The sequence below is a fragment of the Elephas maximus genome, chromosome 25 (genome assembly GCF_024166365.1).
Source record: "Elephas maximus indicus isolate mEleMax1 chromosome 25, mEleMax1 primary haplotype, whole genome shotgun sequence".
NCBI classification, from domain to species: Eukaryota; Metazoa; Chordata; class Mammalia; order Proboscidea; family Elephantidae; genus Elephas; species Elephas maximus.
Genome location: NC_064843.1, coordinates 35051381 through 35071086, shown reverse-complemented (window position 1 = coordinate 35071086; position 19706 = coordinate 35051381). Strand labels below are relative to the sequence as shown.

Below are 19706 nucleotides of genomic sequence, written 5' to 3'. Positions count from 1 at the left end.
GTTGTGGCCGGGCATCATCTAGTTCTTCTGGTCTCAGGATGATGTTTAAGTCTCTGGTTCATGTGGCCCTTTCTGTCTCTTGGGCTCATAGGTATCGTGTGACCTTGGTGTTCTTCATTCTCCTTTGATCCTTGGAGGTATTCAAGTTGACTAGCCCTGACAGTGAAAGTGTATAAAGCCTTGGGAATAGAATTGTCAAATAAATGTAGGACATCCAATTAAATTTGAATTTCAGATAAACAACAGAAATTTTTTTTAGTGTGATTGTGTTCCATGCAATTTTGGGGACATATGTGATACTAAAAATATTATCATTCATTGCTTATCTGAAATTCATGTTTAACTGAATATCTGGTATTTTTAATGAGCCCTGGTGGTGCAATGGTTAAGTGCTCAGCTGCTAACTAAAAGGTTGGTGGTTCAAACCCACTGGTGGCTATACGGGAGAAAAGACCTGGCAATCTGCTCGCATAAAGATTACAGTCTAGGAAAAGCTATGGGGCAGTTTTACTTTGTCGTACAGGGTTGCTATGAGTCAGAATTGACTAGACTGCATACAACAATAACTTGTATTTTTATTTACTAAACTGGCAACCCTGAATGGCTGAGGCACCCAGAGGCAGAGATTGTATGTCTCTTTTTACAGATGAGGAAACAGTCTCAAAAGGGGAAATGATGGAGCCACAGCCTCAGGTCTTAATTGGTCTCTCTGGGTCCAGATCTCAGGCTTTCAGCAGCCCTGTCCAGTAACTTCTCTCTCCATTAACACAGAGCTCTGCCACTTTTCAAGCCTTCCCCTGATTCTGGCAGTTGAAAGCAGAGTGGCTCCTGGGAAGAGGGAGACAGCAGTGTGGCTACATGTTCTGCAGCGAAAGCCATGTAGGTGGCTGGAGTTTCTCTCCCTACTCCTTCTGGGACTGCATCCCGTTTCCAAGCCTCCTCTTCACCTGAGAGGCCTGGGAAGCTCCTTTCCTTGCTGGTAGTGGCCTCCTCTGCCCCTCCTGCTCTTGCTCTGGCAGGGCTGGGTCCTGTGCTGGCCTGCCCTGGGTGTCCAAGGCAGGAGGATGAAGGTGGCTTGAGGCTTTATCAGCCCCTGGCCCTGCATGCTGGCCAGGCCAAGATTGGCCTGAGCTCTGGATCCATTCACACTGCATAGAAGATGAGGAGACAGCCAAGCTGGAATCCCTGCACTCACCAACTCAGCTTCTCCTTGGAGAAGCATCACTACCTACCCTTGATCTCCTAGAATTTTCACAACATCCTAAGAGGTAGGCTGTTTTATTCCCGTTTAGAGATTTAGTCACTGAGGTTCAGGTGACTTGTCTAAGACCCCTAAGCCAGTTGTTCACAGAATCAGGACTAGATGCTTGATCTGTGTGTCTCCAAAGCCCCAATTTTTTTTTTTTAAATTGTGGTTTAAGTGAAAGTTTATATATCAAATCAGTCTCTCATACAAAAATTTATATACACCTTGCTATATACTTTTAGGGTCACTATGAGTCGGAATCGACTTGGCGGCAGTGGGTTGGGTATATACTTCTAGTTGCTATGCCCCTAATGAGACAGCACACTCCTTGTCTCCACCGTGTATTTCCCTGTCCATTCAGCCAGCTTCTGTCCCCCTCTGCCTTCTCATCTCCCTACCAGACAGGAGCTACCCACATAGTCTCATGTGTCTACTTGATCCAAGAAGCTCAGTCCTCACCAGTATCATTTTCTGTCTTATAGTCCAGTCCAATCCCTGTCTGAAGAGTTGACTTTGGGAGTGGTTCCTGTCTTGTCCAAAGCTCAGATTTTTAACTCCTGCTAGACAATGCCTTCCTTGTCAGAACTAATCTACCCTGTTGGTGCTAGCAGGGTTAGGATAGTGTCATCCAGTGGTTCTCAAAGTGTGATCCCTGGGCATCAGCATCAGCTGGGAACTTGTTAGAACTGCAAATTCTTGGGCCTTACCGTAGACTTTCTGATTCAGAAATTTTGGGGTGACACCCAGCAATCTGTTTTAACCGGCCCTTCACATAATTCTGATGCACTGTAAAGGTTGAGAACCTTTGGCACATAGTAGAAAAAGATGCATTTTTGTAACAAAGCAAGTATGTATTTAAAACATTTTTTAAAGTAAATTTTGATTGAAATATAATATGAATAGAGGAAATACACAAATCCTAAGTACGTGGCTCAACGAATTTTCACAAAGTGAACACACCCAGGTACCAGTACCCAGATCAAGTTACAGAATATTATAACCAGCACTGAGAAGCCCCTTTTGTGCTGCATTCCAGGTACCACCTCCCCTCAACGGGTAACCACTATCCTGATTTCTAATACCATAGATTAGTTTTGGGTAATATTTATCTAGTTTTAAAAATTGTGGACAGTGCCCATCAACAGATGAATAGATAAGCAAAGTGTGGTATATCCATTCAATAGAATACTACTCAGCCATAAAGAAAAAGGAATTCCCGAAACATCTTACAACGTGGATGAACCTGGAGGACATTAGGTTGAGTAAGATAAATCAATCACAAAAAGACAAATATTGTATATTCTCACTTTTAAGAAATGACAATAGAGACCAATGTTCATTGGTGGTTACCAGGGGTGGAGAAAGGAGAAGATGGTGAAGCATTCTCTAGGTAGGAGTTACTTTGTGTCTATGGTGATTGGAAAGGTGGCTCCAAGTGGGGGTAGAGTTTGCACAGCTTGACTAATGTCATTGATAATCGATAAACTGTGCATAAGAAAAAAGAGTAAAATGGCAAATGCTGTTATATATAACTTTGCAACAATAACAACAATCAAAAAAACGAAAATGGGGGGCTACAGGCTACAGATGCTGATACTAATTAGATATAACCAATCACCTCATGAGATTAGCTCTCTCTTGGTTTGAAGGCTTAGGGTCATGGTCTTGTGGGACAATCAAGACAACTGGCATAACATAGTTCTTTTTTTTTTTTTTTAATTTTTATTGTGCTTTAAGTGAAAGTTTACAAATCAAGTCAGTCTCTCACACAAAAACCCATATACACTTTGCTACACACTCCCAGTTACTCTTCCCCTAAAAAAAAAAAAAATTTTTTTTTTTTTTTTTTAATGAGACAATCTGCTCTCTCCCTCCACTCTCTCTTTTCGTGTTCATTTCGCCAGTTTCTAACCCCCTCCACCCTCTCATCTCCCCTCCAGACAGGAGATGCCAACATAGGCTCAAGTGTCCACCTGATTCAAGAAGCTCACTCCTCACCAGCATCCCTCTCCAACCCATTGTCCAGTCCAATCCATGTCTGAAGAGTTGGCTTTGGGAATGGTTCCTGTCTGGGGCCAACAGAAGGTCTAGGGGCCATGACCACCACCGGGGTCCTTCTAGTCTCAGTCAGACCATTAAGTCCGGTCTTACAAGAATTTGGGGTCTGCATCTCACTGCTCTCCTGCTCCCTCGGGGTTCTCTATTGTGGTCCCTGTCAGGGCAGTCATCGGTTGTAGCTGGGCACCATCTAGTTCTTCTGGTTTCAGAATGATGTAGTCTCTGGTTCATGTGGCCCTTTCTGTCTCTTGGGCTCGTAATCGCCTTGTGTCCTTGGTGTTCTTCATTCTCATTTGATCCAGGTGGGTTGAGATTAATTGATGCACCTTAGATGGCTGCTTGCTAGCGTTTAAGACCCCAGACACCACTCTTCAAAGTGGGATGCACAATGTTTTCTTAATAGATTTTATTATGCCAATTGACTAAGATGTCCCCTGAAACCATGGTTCCCAGACCCCTGCCCCTGCTACGCTGGCCTTTGAAGCATTCCGTTTATTCAGGAAACTTCTTTGCTTTTGGTTTAGTCCAGTTGTGCTGACCTCCCCTGTATTATGTGCTATCTTTCCCTTCACCTAAAGTAGTTCCTATCTACTAACTAATTAGTGAATGCCCCTCTCCCACCCTCCCTTCCTCCCCACTCTCATAACCACAAAAGCATATTTTCTTCTCAGTTTAAACTATTTCTTAAGTATAGTGGTCTTATACAATATTTGTCCTTTTGGTACTGACTAATTTCACTTAGCATAATGGCATAACATAGTTCTTAAAGTTTATGTTTTATCTCCCAGTACGGTTAGTAGTGTCTTGGGTCTCAAAAGCTTATGAACAGCCATGTAAGATACAACTATTGGTTTCTATTCACCTGGAACAAAAGAGAAAGAAGGAAACCCAAGAATCAGAGAAGGAACTGAATTACAGGACTAATATGAACCGTTGCCTCCTCCACCTTGAGGCCAGAAGAACTAGATTGTACCTAGTACCTAGTGTTCTGATCAGTGACACAATAGATGGATCCTGATAAAAAGGGAGAAAAATGTAGACCAGAACTTCAGATTCTCTAAGAATCCAAACTTACTGGGTCTATTAGGCTAGAGGAGTCCCCAAGACTACTGCCTTGAGTTACTCTTCAAATTTTGAATCAAAACTACCTCCTGAAGTCACCTTTAAACTAAGTAACAATTTAGCTTAAAAAGTAAAGATTGTCATCCTTGAGTATTACGTTCTTTTTAAAAAATGACCTGTATAAGACCAAATGGACAACAGCTATTTTAAAACATAGATGGGAAGGTTGGGGACTGGGAGTTTAAGTCAATGGAAGTGAAACAACTAGAACAGGAATAAGGAAAATGTTGACACAATGTGAAGAATGTAACCAATGTCACTGATCATTACGTCTAGAAACTGTTGAAGGGGAGCAGATTTTGCTGTAAAAGTAAAAAAATATATATATGTATATAGAGAAACGCAGAATCTGGAGCCTGAGGACTTGGGTTGGATCATTGGCCCCTGGCTGAGTGATCTTGGGACAGTCATTTAATTTATTTGAGACTTGGTTTCCTTCTCTGTTGAATGGTCATAAAAATACCTGGTACCTTAAAGGATCACTAAGTTTCCCAAAAGTACCTGGTGACAAAAATCACCTGGGGCACTAATTAGAAAACCCCTGATTACCCTAGCGCATACATTCTTAGGAACCCTGTTGGCACAGTGGTTAAGAGCTCTGTTTGAATCCACTAGCTGCTTTTTGGAAACCCTGTGGGGCAGTTCTACTCTGTCCTGTAGGACCATTTGAGTCAGAGTGGACTTGATGGCAATTGGCAAAAATTAGTTGGGGGAGTGGTTGGGAGGAGCAGAAAAAAATTGGTGTGTAAATCGGCTCGTAGAACACCTGGCACGTTGGCACTATTTAAGTATAAGCTATTATCGTCATCCCTAAGAGTACCCTGTTAAGAGGTTGAGAAGGGGGGATTTGAACCTAATCAGTGTAACTCCAGAGTGTGCATTCTAGGGTCACTATCAGTCGGAATCGACTTGAAGGCAACAACCCGTTTTTGGTTTTGGTATAGTTCAGTGATTCTTACGTACGTAGTATCACCAGAGAACTCGTTAGAAAGGCAAACGATCAGATCCCATCCTACACCTATTGATTGAATCAGAAACTCTGGGGTTGGGGCCCAGCACTCCATGTTTTAACAAGTCTTTTTGATGCACGCTAGAGTTTAGAGTTGGCACCCAACAAACAACAACAACAGAGTTTAGGAACCACGGCTGTAATCTTTAGAGGTTCTGCCTTCTCGTAGTGACAGAGTAGAACTGCCCCCGCAGGGTTTCCAAGGGGCGGTTGGCGGATTTGAATTGCTGACCTTTTTGGTTAGCAGTTGAGCTCTTAACCACTGCACCACCAGGTCTGGGGAGGGTGGTTAAAAAAAAAAAAAAAAAGCCAATCCGAGAGTTCCTCACACCTGGGGGCGTGGAAGCTTCGCTTTAGCTGCGCTGACCAGCCTCTGCCAGCTCTACTGGACCGGCAGCCGGCCGCGCGCAAGGCCTGCTGGGGCTTGTAGTCCAGGCCGCTCCCTAGCGGAGGCGCCTGCGCGTTGGCCGCCAACTTGCTCTGGTCGCTGTAGTCGGGGCTCGGGACCGGCTGCCATCTTAGTCGAGGAACTGAGGAGTCGCCGCCGCCCCGAGTCCCGGTAAACACCCGCGGGCGGACTGGGGGTGGTTCTAGGGAGAGGGGATAAAGCTGGTAAGAGTATCTCGGGAGAAGGAGGAGTGGAGCAGTGCGGTGCGCAAGGCGGGATCCCAGATCCTCGGCAGCTCCTTCCCTCAGCTGGTGCCCGTACGGGGCGCGGGGAGCTCGGGCCGGCGGCCAAGGCCGGGCGGGGGGTGGGTCGGACAGACGTCCGAGCGGCCAGTGCCGGGCCGAGGCTCTCGCAGCCGGTAGTTTCGCGGGCGCCAAGTTGTGAGAGGGCTGGGCCCTGGCAGGCGCGGCCAGGGTCCGGCCGGCGCCCCTCCGCCCCGCCAGGGAGCTACTGGTTCGCGGCCCGGCCTACGCGGGGCAGAGTGGTTGCGGTCGGCGCGGGCGACGTGGCCCCTGTGAGGGGCGGCGGCCAGGCCACCTGCTGCCGGTCTGGCCTTCCCGAAGACTTTTCGGAGCCCCCGGTCGCGAGGGGGACCCAGCACAGCGGCTGCCTCCTCTCCTCCTCCCTCCATTGTCCCCCCGCATGGTGGTCCCGGTCCGGACGCCCCTCCCGGTGCCCGCCACCGTCGCGGCCCCACTGGCGCCTCTCGCCGAGTTTGCAGACGTGGAGCTGTCACCGTCCTCCCTCCTGAGAATGCGCTTTTCTGTAGTAAAGACAAAAGTAGCCGTGGACGTATCCTAGGGGTCGAAACGTGATGAGGACATGAATCCAAGCGGGGAACTCAAGTTTTCACACTTAGTTCCGGGCCGCGACTTAGAGAGAGGTAAACACAGGGTCTGTGCTTCCGAAGACAGACGCTGGGCCTCAAGTTAGCCACCTCTGCAACCAGGTGAACTTGCAAACTACCGAAATTCACGATTCTCAATGACAGCTCGTTTTCTTGGTTGTATCCGCATCTTACTCTTGTTACATTATCTGTTATTATTTCACAGCTGCTATATAGTTTTTTGGGGGGGTGCGGGATGGGCACGGAAGAGTGGGATTTTTCTTTGGAAATTAAATGAGCCCTGAGTCAGTCAGCTACTCACTTATCTTTGCACTTAAATCAGTTCCTTTTGTATCTATTCATAATATAATTTGATTTTAAGTATGTAAATCCTAAACCAAACCCACTGCCATCTAGTCGATTTGGACTCCTAGCGACCCTATAGGACAGAGTAGAGCTGACCTGGGGTTTCCATCCCCCCCCCACCTCCACGGAGTGGCTGATGGGTTGGAACCGCGACCTTTTTTGGTTGGCAGCAGAGCGCTTTAACCACTGTACCACCAGGCTCATTTAAGTATGTAAAGACAGTGTATTTCCACCCTCAAAATCTGCTAAGGACTTCTCAGCTGAAATAAAGTTCTCCCAGCACATCTGGTGAGAACCTGCACTGTGTATTCACAGGTTTACTCAAGGTAGGGTTACTTTGGTTTTGAGATCTAGAAATGAAGGTGGAAATTCAACAACTTTTTTAAACAGTGAGTGTAAGTTTTTTGGGATGTGAATCCAAAAAGAATTCTCCATCTTCAGCATACAAATCAAGTCAACTATGATATGGTATGAATTAAAAAACCAGTGCAGAATACTTCTTCAGCGTATTCTGGTTTAAACCATTTCTACATTCGTTTAAGAAACACGTTATTACACCTATTGGGAGAGACAGAGAAGCTAGTGGTTTTCAAGTTTGACTATTAGAATAATTAGAGAGGTTATTAAAAGTAGAAATTCCAGGATCTCACTTCCTCATTGATTTAGTAGGTCTGGGTTGGCCTCTAAGAATTGATTTTTAAAACATGCCTCAGGTAATTCTGATGGTCTTGGGAACTATTGATGTAAGCAATACTGTGGATATACAGAGGATAGCTCAAAAAACCTTGAGACAAGAGAGGAAGAAGTGACCACTTTTACCTGGGCATTGGCCAGAGAAGTAGGCAGGATCTTCCCCTGGACCTGAAGTTGGGTCTTTGATGATGAGGAGTATCACAGAGGTGGGGAAAAGGAAGGACAGGGCAGGCAGAAGAACTGCTTTAATGCTCTATCTAAGTGCAGAGAGTTGTGGAAGAAAAAAGGTAGAAAAGGAGAAGGTTGTGGGACATGTGGCCAGAAAGGTAAAATGAGTCACCTATGTGAAAAGTTCTAAGTATAATGCTAAAAAATATGAATTTTATGTTGATAGTAATAGGTACAGATTTGTAAACAGGGAAGGGTGTAAATGCATGTGTGATTTAGAAAGATTGCCCTGGAGATAAAAGAGTGAAAAGATGGGAGAGTGGCTGTTGCAGACTCTTGTTAGTAGCTGTCATCTAGTCTGTTTTGACTCATGGTGACCCCATGTGTGTATGCAGAGTAGAACTGCTCCACAGGGTTTTCAAGGCTGTGACCTTTCAGGAGCAGATGCCTGAGGTGCTTCTGAGTAGATTCGAACCACCAACTTTTCTGCTAGTAAATGAAAGATAACAAGGACTAACTTTGGAGAGAGGTTGTGGGGATAATCAAAGGATTGAATTTAACACTTTACTAGTGCAATATTGTTGCTGTATTTTTAGATGAGGCTTTTCTAGGTCTGGAGAAAGGACACGTTTTCTGTCAAAAGAACTTATTAATAAGTCTGAATAATATTGTCAGGTTACATACGTTAATAGTATTAGACTGAATTGTTCGTTAGTGTCTTTGTGAAATTAGAAAGAACCAGGTCAGGTGCAATTTGGAGGAGGACTTGGAATTTTAGACTTATATTTATGACCGTCAACAATATTGATCTAAGCTTGTTGAAAGAGATGTTTTCCCACTCTACAGAAACTTAGTATTTGAATTTTAGAGTTGGAAGAAATTTTAGAGATCATCTAGTTCACAGTGACAAATATATTTTGGCTTATAGGCCAACTCTGATTGGAAATAGCTGCCAGAAGCACTGTGTTGAGAATTCTAATCTTGTCGGTTCTCTGGGGATTGATTAGTGATGCGTCCTGTGGATTCAGTTATCTATGGGTGATACGAATGCTGGGTATATGCTATCCTTGGGCTAGTCCAACTTCTTAGCAAAAAGAGAACTAAAGAGGTTAAATAATTAACCTAAAACTAGTTAAGAGTCAGAGCTAGAACTTTAACCCAGGTTTTCTAACTCCCAGTCTGTTATTCTTCCGGTGTACTAAGGTATATACGTATGTGTGTGTATATATAAACTTTTTTTTTTCTAGAATGTGTTTCTTCACTGCTTAGACAAGAGTTTAACAAGGAACTTTGGCTTAGAAGTGGGTTGTTGTATTCATTCAAGAAATTTATGTTAGTACTGACAGGAATAAATCACCTGTCTTTTCTGCTTCCTTGTTCCTCACCTCTCTCTCAGTCTTGGGGTGTGGAGTTTGGGGTTTGATTTCATTTATATGAATTAAGACAAAAGTATATAGTTATTTTTCTATGTATGTATAGCACCTAGTCAAATTCTGGGCTGATATTAAGCGCTCAGTAAAGGCATGTTGATTTTTGTAGCTGTAGATGATACTGGCTTTGAGTCAATATAAATTAGTGAGGGGGTTCACAGAATTGAATTGCAGCATTCTCTGGTTGGGAGGTCGGTCCTCAGCTAAAAATGTTGGGTTGGAAACTAGCCTTAGAACTAGAGGCAGTTAACCGGAAGCTGTTCCTGCCTCCGTCTATGTCCAGTCTTGCGGTGCTTCATCCTTGGAAAACTGCTGCCAGCCCAGCTCTTTTGCTTCTCTTCAGAGCTGACTGTACCCAGATCCTTGGGATATTTTTTCTTTTCCTAACCCCAGGAGCCTCCAGATTTCTGGGGGCTGTCCTTACGGTGACCCCAGTAGGCAGAGTGTGTGTTTATATGGCCATCCTCATTTTTCCATGTGTCCACCATACTCAGGTGGGCATCCTCCGTGCTATGACTTGTTTACTCCTCACTCATCCCCCCTCCTGCCTGCCTCCCCCATCAAAAATTATTTATCGCATCGAACTTGCTTTTAAAGACCTTGTGCTGTCAGATTCCCAAGGTCATCTCTAATCTGATGTGTTTAACTGTAGGAGCAATGTGTTAACGCACCCTCCTTCCCCTCTCAGGTAACATGCATGTAACAGTGGCCTTCTGGAGACAACGCCTTAACCCAAAGAAGTGACTCCAACAGTGGGAACTTCAGGTACGGTGTCGTTTTTGTGAGAGAGATTTGGGGGCAGAAATGGTGCAGAGAGCAAGTCCTGGCCACATAACTTGTGGGGAGGTATGGGGAGAGAGCAATGTTGATGCTGGCTGCATCATTCGGTTGAAGACATAGGCAGTTTCCAGTTGGATCTGAAACCCACACCCTCGACTGCAAGGATTAGCCTGTGGGCCACACTGTGCTCTTAATTAAGTTTCCTGACTTTTCCCTTTTTCTGGCTCCCTTAGGTATACACACATACTTTTTCTACTTGTGCTGTTTTATAAGTATTTACCTTTATGTATACTTGTCCAGACATGTACGTATGTATGGTTAAGAAGTGAAGGAATTAAAAAGAAGGCAACACGTTGCAGTGGAAAAGAATAGAGGCCTTAAAGGAAAGTCCTGGGTTCTGATTTGATTCTGCCACTTATAAGCTGCGTAGCTTTTGGCAAGTCATTTAGCCTTGCTGGACCTCAGTTTATATATCTGTAAATAGATATATTGATTCTTGTTGCCTCCCTGGCATTGTTGTGAGGATCAGATATAATAAAACATACTAAATCTTTGGAAAAGAAAATGAATTCACAACTTCAGGTATTATCTAGATCCACAGGGTGGGAGAAGTTGGCAATAATAATGAAAAGGAAAACATGAGGACAGGACAGACTCACTTTAAAAGGTCGGGAGAGAGAAAAGGAAGAGTATTGGATAAGCCAAAACCAAAAAACAAAGTACAGCATGGAGAAAATCGAACAGAGAGACTAGGGAATGAGTGAATTAGAGTAGGTGAATCGGTAGGTGAGAAAGCTGAATAGGAAGAGAGTGATCTCATTCACTTGTCTAACCGTAACCTTGAAATATTAGTTGTCATTGTCATTACCACCTCCCTTCACATAAATGTCCAGTCCATACTTAGGTACTTATCTCCACTGTGAACATCAGTTTATTATTCATTCATCTCTGTGACCCTTTTGTGTTTATGTATTTGTTAACTAATTGCCATATAAATGCTTAGAGATCAAGGCTGTGATTTGCTCATTATGGTGTCCCAGGCCAATGCTATAATGAAATGTGGGTTTAAGCTTTTTTTGATAATTATGGAGAGAAACGAAAGAGATGGTGGGGTGTTTGTGAGAGATACAAGGAAAGGAAGAAAGAAAGAAAGTAGGTAAACGATAAATGGTGAGAACAGGAGGCCTCGGAAGTTGATGAAGACATGAAAATGAAAAATAAGGAGAACATAAAAAGAAGGCAGAAAGAAGGCGGTGTTATCTGCAGTACAGGAACAAGGCAGCTTTTATTTCTTTGGTGGTGATACAATAAGTTAAAAAAAGTTAGGTTCTGGGAAAGATAATTCTCCATACCAATTATCTTTAAACTATTTCTCAAAGTAGCCATTTCATCCTTAGCGTACAAAGCAGTTCGTTGTGGAAGGATAACTGGGTCAAAATTCAGGAGATCTTGGTTCTAGGCATGGTATTGTTTGTTATGTAGATCATGGGCAGTTCATTTTTTTTTTTTAAATAATTTTTATTGTGCTTTAAGTGAAAGTCTACAAATCAAGTTTTCAGTCTCTCACACTAAAACTTATATACACCTTGCTACATACTCCCAGTTACTCTCCCCCTAATCAGACAGCTGGCTCCCTCCCTCCATTCTCTCTTTTCATGTCCATTTCACCATGGGCAGTTCATTTAGTAAATCTCTCTGGGCCTCACTTTCCTCACTTGTCTAATGAATGTATTGAATATGATCTGTCAGGTTCCTTCTAGTTCAGTCATTGTGCTTCATGTGTTGGCTCGCTAATTTTGTAATATTCAACAAACATTTATTAAGCCCCTGTTGTGTTAAAAACCCTTGCCTCAAGAATTTTGTGTTTTTTGTTAGGAAAACAAATTTGTTGGTTAGTCATTATCATAAAAAGTAAGATGGTAAGTGCTGTAATAAGGATTGCATTGTGTTGTAAGTTACTAACTTTGGATTTCTTGGTTCCTTTAAAATAAATACATGCTCAGTGCCTCCTCTGTGCAAGGCTCTGTGTTAAACATTGGAGGGACTTGTGCAAAGAAGCAGTCCCTGACCACAAGAAGCTTGTGATTTTTTTTTTCCCCCATGTCTGGGGACTGTTTACCATAACAGATAGATCTTTCTGTACCAGAAAAGAAGAATTTTCATGCTGTATCATCACTTTATGGTCTTAAACTAAGAATTCATATCAAATTTATCTCACTCCAGAAATATGTCTTGCTTTCTGAGAAAATAGATAACGTTTCATTGGGCTCTGCAACCTTTCCTCTGTCAGTCAGTTTCTTTTCAAGACAAGAAAAACACCAGAAATGCCATCTGCATTTAAGGGAGCTTTGGTTTGCTTTTTAGTAGTCCGTGCAAAGAAAGAGTGGGCTCTAAAGTTGATCACAAAGGAAAGGATGTTAGTCTGAAGGAATCATATTGTAGGGTTTAAGAATGTATAGATTGTCTGATCATGAATTTTGGCTTTACCAAATTTTGCCAGAATGACCTTGGCCAAATTGCTTAACTTCTTTTTGCCTTAGTTTCTTCATCTGTAAATTAGGAATAATAATTTATGTAAATATCCACTGGATTGAATGAGATAATGTATTTCTGCTTAGAACAATACCAAGCTCACAATAAGCCTTAAATGTTAGTTGCCATTACTGTCATTATCATCATTACAATCAATCTTGTCTTTCTTAAAATTATCCTCTCAATTCATTAATTCATCCAGTAAGCTTATCTAGAGTGAGCATTGCAAATTCAGATGCCTGGAGGGCTAGGTGAGCCCTTTCAATCAGTAATGATAGATCAGATTGGGACTTAAGTAAATCAATGATTTCATGTCCCTTCTGCAGGGGTAGCTGTTAAGCAGTTTTTGCTCGCTTTTTCTTTTTCTGTTTTTTGAGGTTAATGCACATAACATGAAATTCACCATTTTGACCATTGGTTCACTATTGATCTAGGGGAATGTAGGACAAGTGTTGCCTGAGTATCTTAAACTTTTTTCTACAGAGAAGCTGGAAATCCAGATTTTGTGAGAAATCTTTATTTTTCAATGTTTGAGACTTAAGAATTCATATATAAACACTGCAGATGAACAGATCGTCCCTGTGGACAGAATTTGTCTTATGGGCTGCTGCTTTGCAGCATCTAGTCTGGGCTTGGACTTGACTTCCTCTGTATAACCTATGTTCCCTGCCCTCTGGTAAGGTAGTCCTTTTCCACATTAAAATTTAATACAGTTAAAGCAATACCTCGAAGCAGTCAGTGCTGAAAGAAGAGTATGAAGAATAATTATTAAGGGAGAGAGAAAATTTAAGACTGGGACTCAGGATGAGTGAAGGTACAGAGGCAGGAAGGGACTTGAGGTGGTGGTAGTACAGTGAATAGGTTACTTGGAGTTTAGTTCAAAAGGTTTGTAAAGGCCTAGTAATAGAAGAAAGCTTGGAAAAGATGTCAGTCGTCTTACTTTGGAGCCCTGGTGGCACAGTGGTGAAGAACTGCAGCTGCTAACCAAGAGGTCTGTAGTTCAAATCCACCAGCTGCTCCTTGGAAACCCTGTGGGGCAGTTCTGCTGTGTCTGTAGGGTCCTTATGAGTTGAAATCTACTCGACTGCAATGAGTTTGGCTTTTTGATTTCTTCTTACTTCAGGACAGTCTGGAACCATATTAATTGACAGGACAAAGATGGTATTTTATGAAGATTTGTTTGGCAGTATCAAGATCTACAATATTTTCTAGAGTTGAGAGGATCTAGAATCAGGCTAGGAAGGTGATAATGGGAATGGAAAGAAAGGGACAAAAACTTGTATAAAGAGACTGGGTCACCCTGTGACAGTGAGACTTCACAGTAGAGAGAGAGGGCCAATTTTGAAAGCTTGTTCCCCCATTCACTCTTGGAAAAACTGAGGTATGGATAATACTGTGTGTACAGGCTATCTATTGCATTTCATCTTGTGGATCTTCATTACTCTCTCAGCCCCAGTAACATCCTTAATGATGGATTACGTACAGTCTTATGATTTTCCAGCTTGGCTGCTAACCCTAAAGGTTGACAGTTCAGACCCACCCAGTGGCTCTGTGGGAGAAAGACTTGGTGATCTGCTTCCATGAAGATCATAGCCAAGAAAATCCTGTGCTCTACTCTGTCACGTTGAGTCGGTGTGGGTCAAAATTGACTCAATGACGTACAACAATAGTTCAACAGAAAGAAAAGGAAGCACCAAAGTAGTTCAACTGCTTATCATGTTTCCAGTTTCAGATTTTTGATGATCTTAACCTCTGATAAGTTTCATTTGACTTTAGTTTATACATGGAATGTTTGTGTTTACCAGGGTTTGAAACACTGACAACTGTTTGCTCCTAGAAAAGATGTAGATGTTTGCTGCAGAAACTGACATGATAATTCATGATTTCAGAATGTTTAAAGAAATTGAAAATGTTGTAGGAAGGTAGAATGTGTTTATTATGTATAAACTGAGAGAATGATTTTTAGGATTTTATTTTCACCAGGCTTTTTGTTCTGTTTTATGCTTTGTCATGAAAATATTGTTGACATACATAGGGAAGTTATTCCTGTTCTTGTCTAAAATGCAAAACATTCTTAGTCTTTTTTAGCAAGTAAGCTCAATAGTGCGTTAGATATTCTTAATGCTTATATTATACGTGAAATATAGCGACATTTTCCTCATTCATGAACTGAGCCTCTAAAAAGTACAGTCAGCCCTCTGTATCTGCAGTTTCCACATCTGTGGTTTCAACCAAGCATGTTCAGAAAAATTAAAAAAAAAAAAAAAAAATTCCAAAAAGCAAAACTTGAATTTGCTGCACATTGAGCACTGTGCTGAATCCATGTGAGGGAAGTAATGTGTAGGCATACCCTGCTGTAGCCTCCCACCATTTCACAGATCCTCAGTCTCTAAGCAGCACTCGTTCGTGAGCATTGTTCGCCTCGAGTCTCCTTTATTCGTTTGCTACTTGTGTTGTGTGCACCCTTTGTAGCTGTGAAAAAATGGCTCCTAAAAAACCAATTAAATGGTCAGAGCAATCCCTCAAAGGCTAATCGTGAGGGAGTTGAGAAGAGCGAGAGGAAGGAGTTTTTAGGCTAGTAAGGGATGGCTTGCTGGTGTCACAGCCTCAAGAACTTAAAGATATGGGAGAATCGGTATTGGCTGGTGAAGCAGTGTTCCCAGAAGAGCTCAAGAACCTCATAGAAGAGAAAGGCTACCTTCTAGAGCAAGTCTTCAATTGTGATAAAATAGCTATTTATGTAACATTTACATTGTATTAGGTGTTAACAAGTAATTTAGAGATGATTTAAAGTTTATTGGAGGAACTAAAGACACAAGGGAAAGAGTAGTCCAAAGGACTAATGGACCACAACTCCCGCAGCCTCCACTAGACTGAGTCCAGTACAACTAGATGGTGTCCAGCTACCACCACTGACTGCTCTGACAGGGATCACAGGAGAGGGTCCCGGACAGAGCTGGAGAATAACGTAGAATGAAATTCTAACTCACAAAAAAGACCAGACTTTCTGGCCTGGCAGAAATTGGGGAAACCCTGAGAGTATGGCCCCCAGACACCCTTTTAGTGAGTAATGGAGTTGTTCCTGAAGTTCACCCTTCATCTAAAAATTAGACAGGCCTATAAAATAGAATGAGCCTAAAGGGGCACACTAGCTCAGGGGAAAGGACTAGAAGGAAGAAGGGGACAGGAAAGCTGGTAACAGGGAACCCAAGCATGAGAAGGGAGAGTATTGACTTGTTGTGAGGTTGTTAACCAATGTCATAGAACAATATACGTACCAGTTGTTTAATGAGAAGCTAGTTTGTTCTGTAAACCTTCATGTAAAGTACAACAAAAAAAATAAAGTATATGGGAGGATGTGCAAAGGTTATATGTAAATACTACACCATTTTATATAAGGGACTTGAGCATCCTCGGATTTTGGTATCTGCGGGGGGATGCGGGGTCCTGGAACCAGTCCCCTGTGGATACCGAGTAATGACTCTACACAAATTTGCCACCATCATACAACAATAGGGTCAAATTGAGCTAAATCTAAATCTTATCTAATAGGGAAGGGATTTGTTTTGTTTTATTTTTGAAGGATGGACTAACCTAGTTTTTGAAGTTCATTTATTCTGGAAATTAAAAGACATTTTCAGCTGATTTATTTAATTATAGACCTGCTTTGGAAGTGGGAAGGAAAGTAACATAGGAGAGGTATTAGCTGCATTTGCTTCTGTGGAAAGTTAATAGTCAAACAGCAATCCCAGATTATCTCTTCTGTTCTTAATTTTTTCGAGGCCTTAATTAAAAACTATATTCTGTATATATTGAAATGGAGAGAACCTAGCTGCTGTTGCTTTTCATTGTCCAAAATGTTGCTTACATTTATCTACTGTCAACTCCTCTTCCTTTGTCTTTGCCTTGGGGTTTATACTATTTTTTTTTTAATTGTGTTTTCGGTGGAAGTTTACAGTACAAATTAGTTTTTCATTCTAACATTTATACATATGTTGTGATATTGCTTGCAATCCCTATATTTTATCAGCACTCTCCCGCTTTCCCTTTACACCCAGGTTCCCCGTGACCATTCGTCCAGTTTTCCTGTCTTCTCATATTTGCTTTTGGGCAGGTCTTGCCCATTTGGTCTTGTATACTTAATTGAACTAAGAAGCAAGTTCCTCATGTGTGTTATTGTTCGTTAAATAGGCCTGTCTGATCTTTGGCTAAAAGATGGACCTTGGGAGTGGCTTTAGTTTTGAATTAGCACCATGTCTGGGGGCCATAGACTTGGGATTCCTCCAGTCTCTGTCAGACCAGTAAGTCTGGTCTTTTGTGTGTGTGTGTGAATTTGAATTTTTTCTATATTTTCCTCCCCTTTTGTCTGGGACCCTCTATTGTGATCCCTGTCAGAGTTATCGGTGGTGGTAACCGAGCACGATGTAGTTCTTCTGGGCTCAGGCTGGTAGAAGCTGTGGTTCATGTGGTTCGTTAGTCCTTTGGACTTAATATTTTCCTTGTGTCTTCGGTTTTCTTCATCCTCCTTTGCCCCAATGGGATGGGACCAATAGATGTATCTTAGATAGCCGCTCGCAAGCTTTTAAGACCCCAAACGCTACTCACCAAAGTAGGATGTAGAGTATTTTCTCTATGAACTATGAGCATGGTCCCCAGCCCTCAACCCCAGTAACTCTGTCCCTTAAGGTGTTTGGATGTGTGTAGGAAGCTTCTCTGACTTTGCATTGGTGAAGTTGTGCTGACTTCCTGTATAGTATGTGTTGTCTTTCTCTTCATCAGAGTTATCACTTGTCTTCTATCTAGTTAGTGATTTGCCCTCCCTACCTCTCCAGTTCTTCTAACCATCAAGGATTGTTTTCTTTTGTGTGTAAACCTTTTCTTGGGTTTTTGTAATAGTGGTCTCATACAATATCTGTCCTTTTGTGATTGACTTATTTCACTCAGTATAATGCCTTCCAGATTGATCCAGGGTGTGAGATGTTTCGTGGATTCATCATTGTTCTTTATCATTGTGTAGTATTCCATTATGTGTATGTGCCATAGTTATCCATTCATCTGTTGGTGGGCATTTAGATTGTTTCCATCTTTTTGCTATTGTGAATAATGCTACAGTGAACATGGATGTGCATATGTCTATCCGTGTGACAGCTCTTAATTCCCTAGGATATATTCATAGTAGTGGGATTGATGGATCGATTGTATGGTATTTCTGTTTCCAGCTTTTTAAGGAGGTGCCATATCATTTTCCATAATGGTTGTATTGGTTTATATTCCCATGAGCAGTGTATAAGTGTTCCAATCTCCTACAACCTCTCCAACATTTGTTATTTTCTGTTTTTTTGATTGGTGCCAGTAATGTCAGGGTGAAATGATAAGTGATCATAGTTTTGATTTGCATTTTTATAATGGCTGATGATCTGAACATTTCCTCATGTGTCTGCTAGCTGCCTGAATGTCTTCTTTGGTGAAGTGCCTGTTCATGTGTTCTGGCCATTTTTTAATTGGGTTATTTGTCTTTCTGTTGTTGAGGTGTTGGCGTTTTCTATAAATTTTAGAGATTAGTCTCCTGTCAGATGTGTCATTGCCAAAAATATTTGCCTAGCCTCTAGACTTCTACTCTTTTGGAGAAGTCTTTTGATGTGCATAAGTGTTTAATTTTTAGGAGTTCCCAGTCTAGGTTATCTTCTGCCGTTTATGCATTTTTATTTATGTTTGATAGTCTGTTTATTCCATAAATTAGGGTCCCTAGGTTTGCCCCTGTTTTTTCTTCCATAATGTTTATAGTTTTAGGTTTTATATTTAGGTCTTTGGTCCATCTTTTATTAGTTTTTGTGTGGTGTGAGGTATGGATTCTGTTTCATTTTTCTGCAAATGATATCCAGTTTTGTCAGCACCATTTGTTAGACTATCTCTTCCTCATTTAATGGATTTTGTTGCTTTGTCAAAGATCAGCTGCCCATAGGTGGATGGATTTACTTCTGGGTTCCCAATTCTGTTCCATCGGTCTGTGTGTTTTCACTACTGTGGCTGTATAGTAGCTTCTGAAATCGGAAATTGTGATTTGTTCTTCAGTAGTGCTTATCCGGGGTCTTTTTTCTTTCCATATAAAGTTGGTAATTAGTTTTCCCATTTTTTTAAAGAATGTTGATGGAATGTGGATTGAGATTACATCTGTAGATCATTTTGGGTCTTATTGACATTTTCACAGTGTTAAGTTTTCCTATTCACAAACATGATATGTTCTCTAATAACTTATTTTGTATGCTGCTGCCCAGTATCTTTTCTGTTTCTGAGTCTACTAGTATTCTTCCTTCTTTCCTGTTGTTCACAGTAATGCTTAGAACTATTCTCTCCAATTTATAGTCCTTCGTTAAATGTTTGATGATGATAGGTTAAAAGTAGTAGGTGAAAGTTGGATGGAAACAGGAACTGTACTATTTTTCTCTAGTTTTGGATTTCTCTGTTTTTCCCGTTTAACTATTTATGTGGTTGGATATACATTTATAAAGGGTTAAGCTTTTAGGCAAATAAGTCCCTGTGTCATTTAAATTTCATTGGAGAGGAGGATCTTATTAAAAGAAATTGATTCTTCTCCTAGAGGTCCTGCTGTCTCTGTTTGCCTAGGAAAATACAAGTCTGCCTAAAGGTATCCAAACAGATTTTTCGTTTTCAGTGACTCTGAATGGAAAAAAAATCTATTTTAATAATTTCAGTGATTTATTTCTTACCTATTCATCGTATGATGATTTGGAATTTCTTATTCTGAGACTTGGCTACTTGTCAGAATTTTTCCCCCCCTTTCAGGAGAAGGGGTTGGGAGTGATCCTAGTCTTAGTATATATTTTAGTAATTTTGAAAAGGACCAAACCAAACAGGTTCAAGTATGGCAGTGACGTAAGTATTTTTGCTTTGTTTGTTTTATCCTTTTTTTTTTTTTTTTTTTGGCTCTTTTATGGAACCATAGTTTTAAATCATGGAATTAACATTGAATAATAAAGCTAGAGAGATCACAAGTTTTTGGCCAAGTC

General features: G+C 41.5%; 1 protein-coding gene across 2 annotated transcripts in view; it reads left to right on the top strand.

The window, feature by feature from the left end:
- Window positions 1-5887: 5887 nt before the first annotated feature.
- The window catches only part of ITCH (itchy E3 ubiquitin protein ligase), a 115211-nt gene continuing 101392 nt past the window's right edge, over window positions 5888-19706 (top strand). The window contains exons 1-2 of one of the 2 annotated variants that reach the window (XM_049868988.1): window positions 5888-5994; window positions 10055-10131. The gene's annotated coding sequence lies outside the window, so the exon portion shown is untranslated. The remainder of the gene's footprint in view (window positions 5995-10054; window positions 10132-19706) is intronic. The other variant, XM_049868989.1, reaches the window with a different exon arrangement.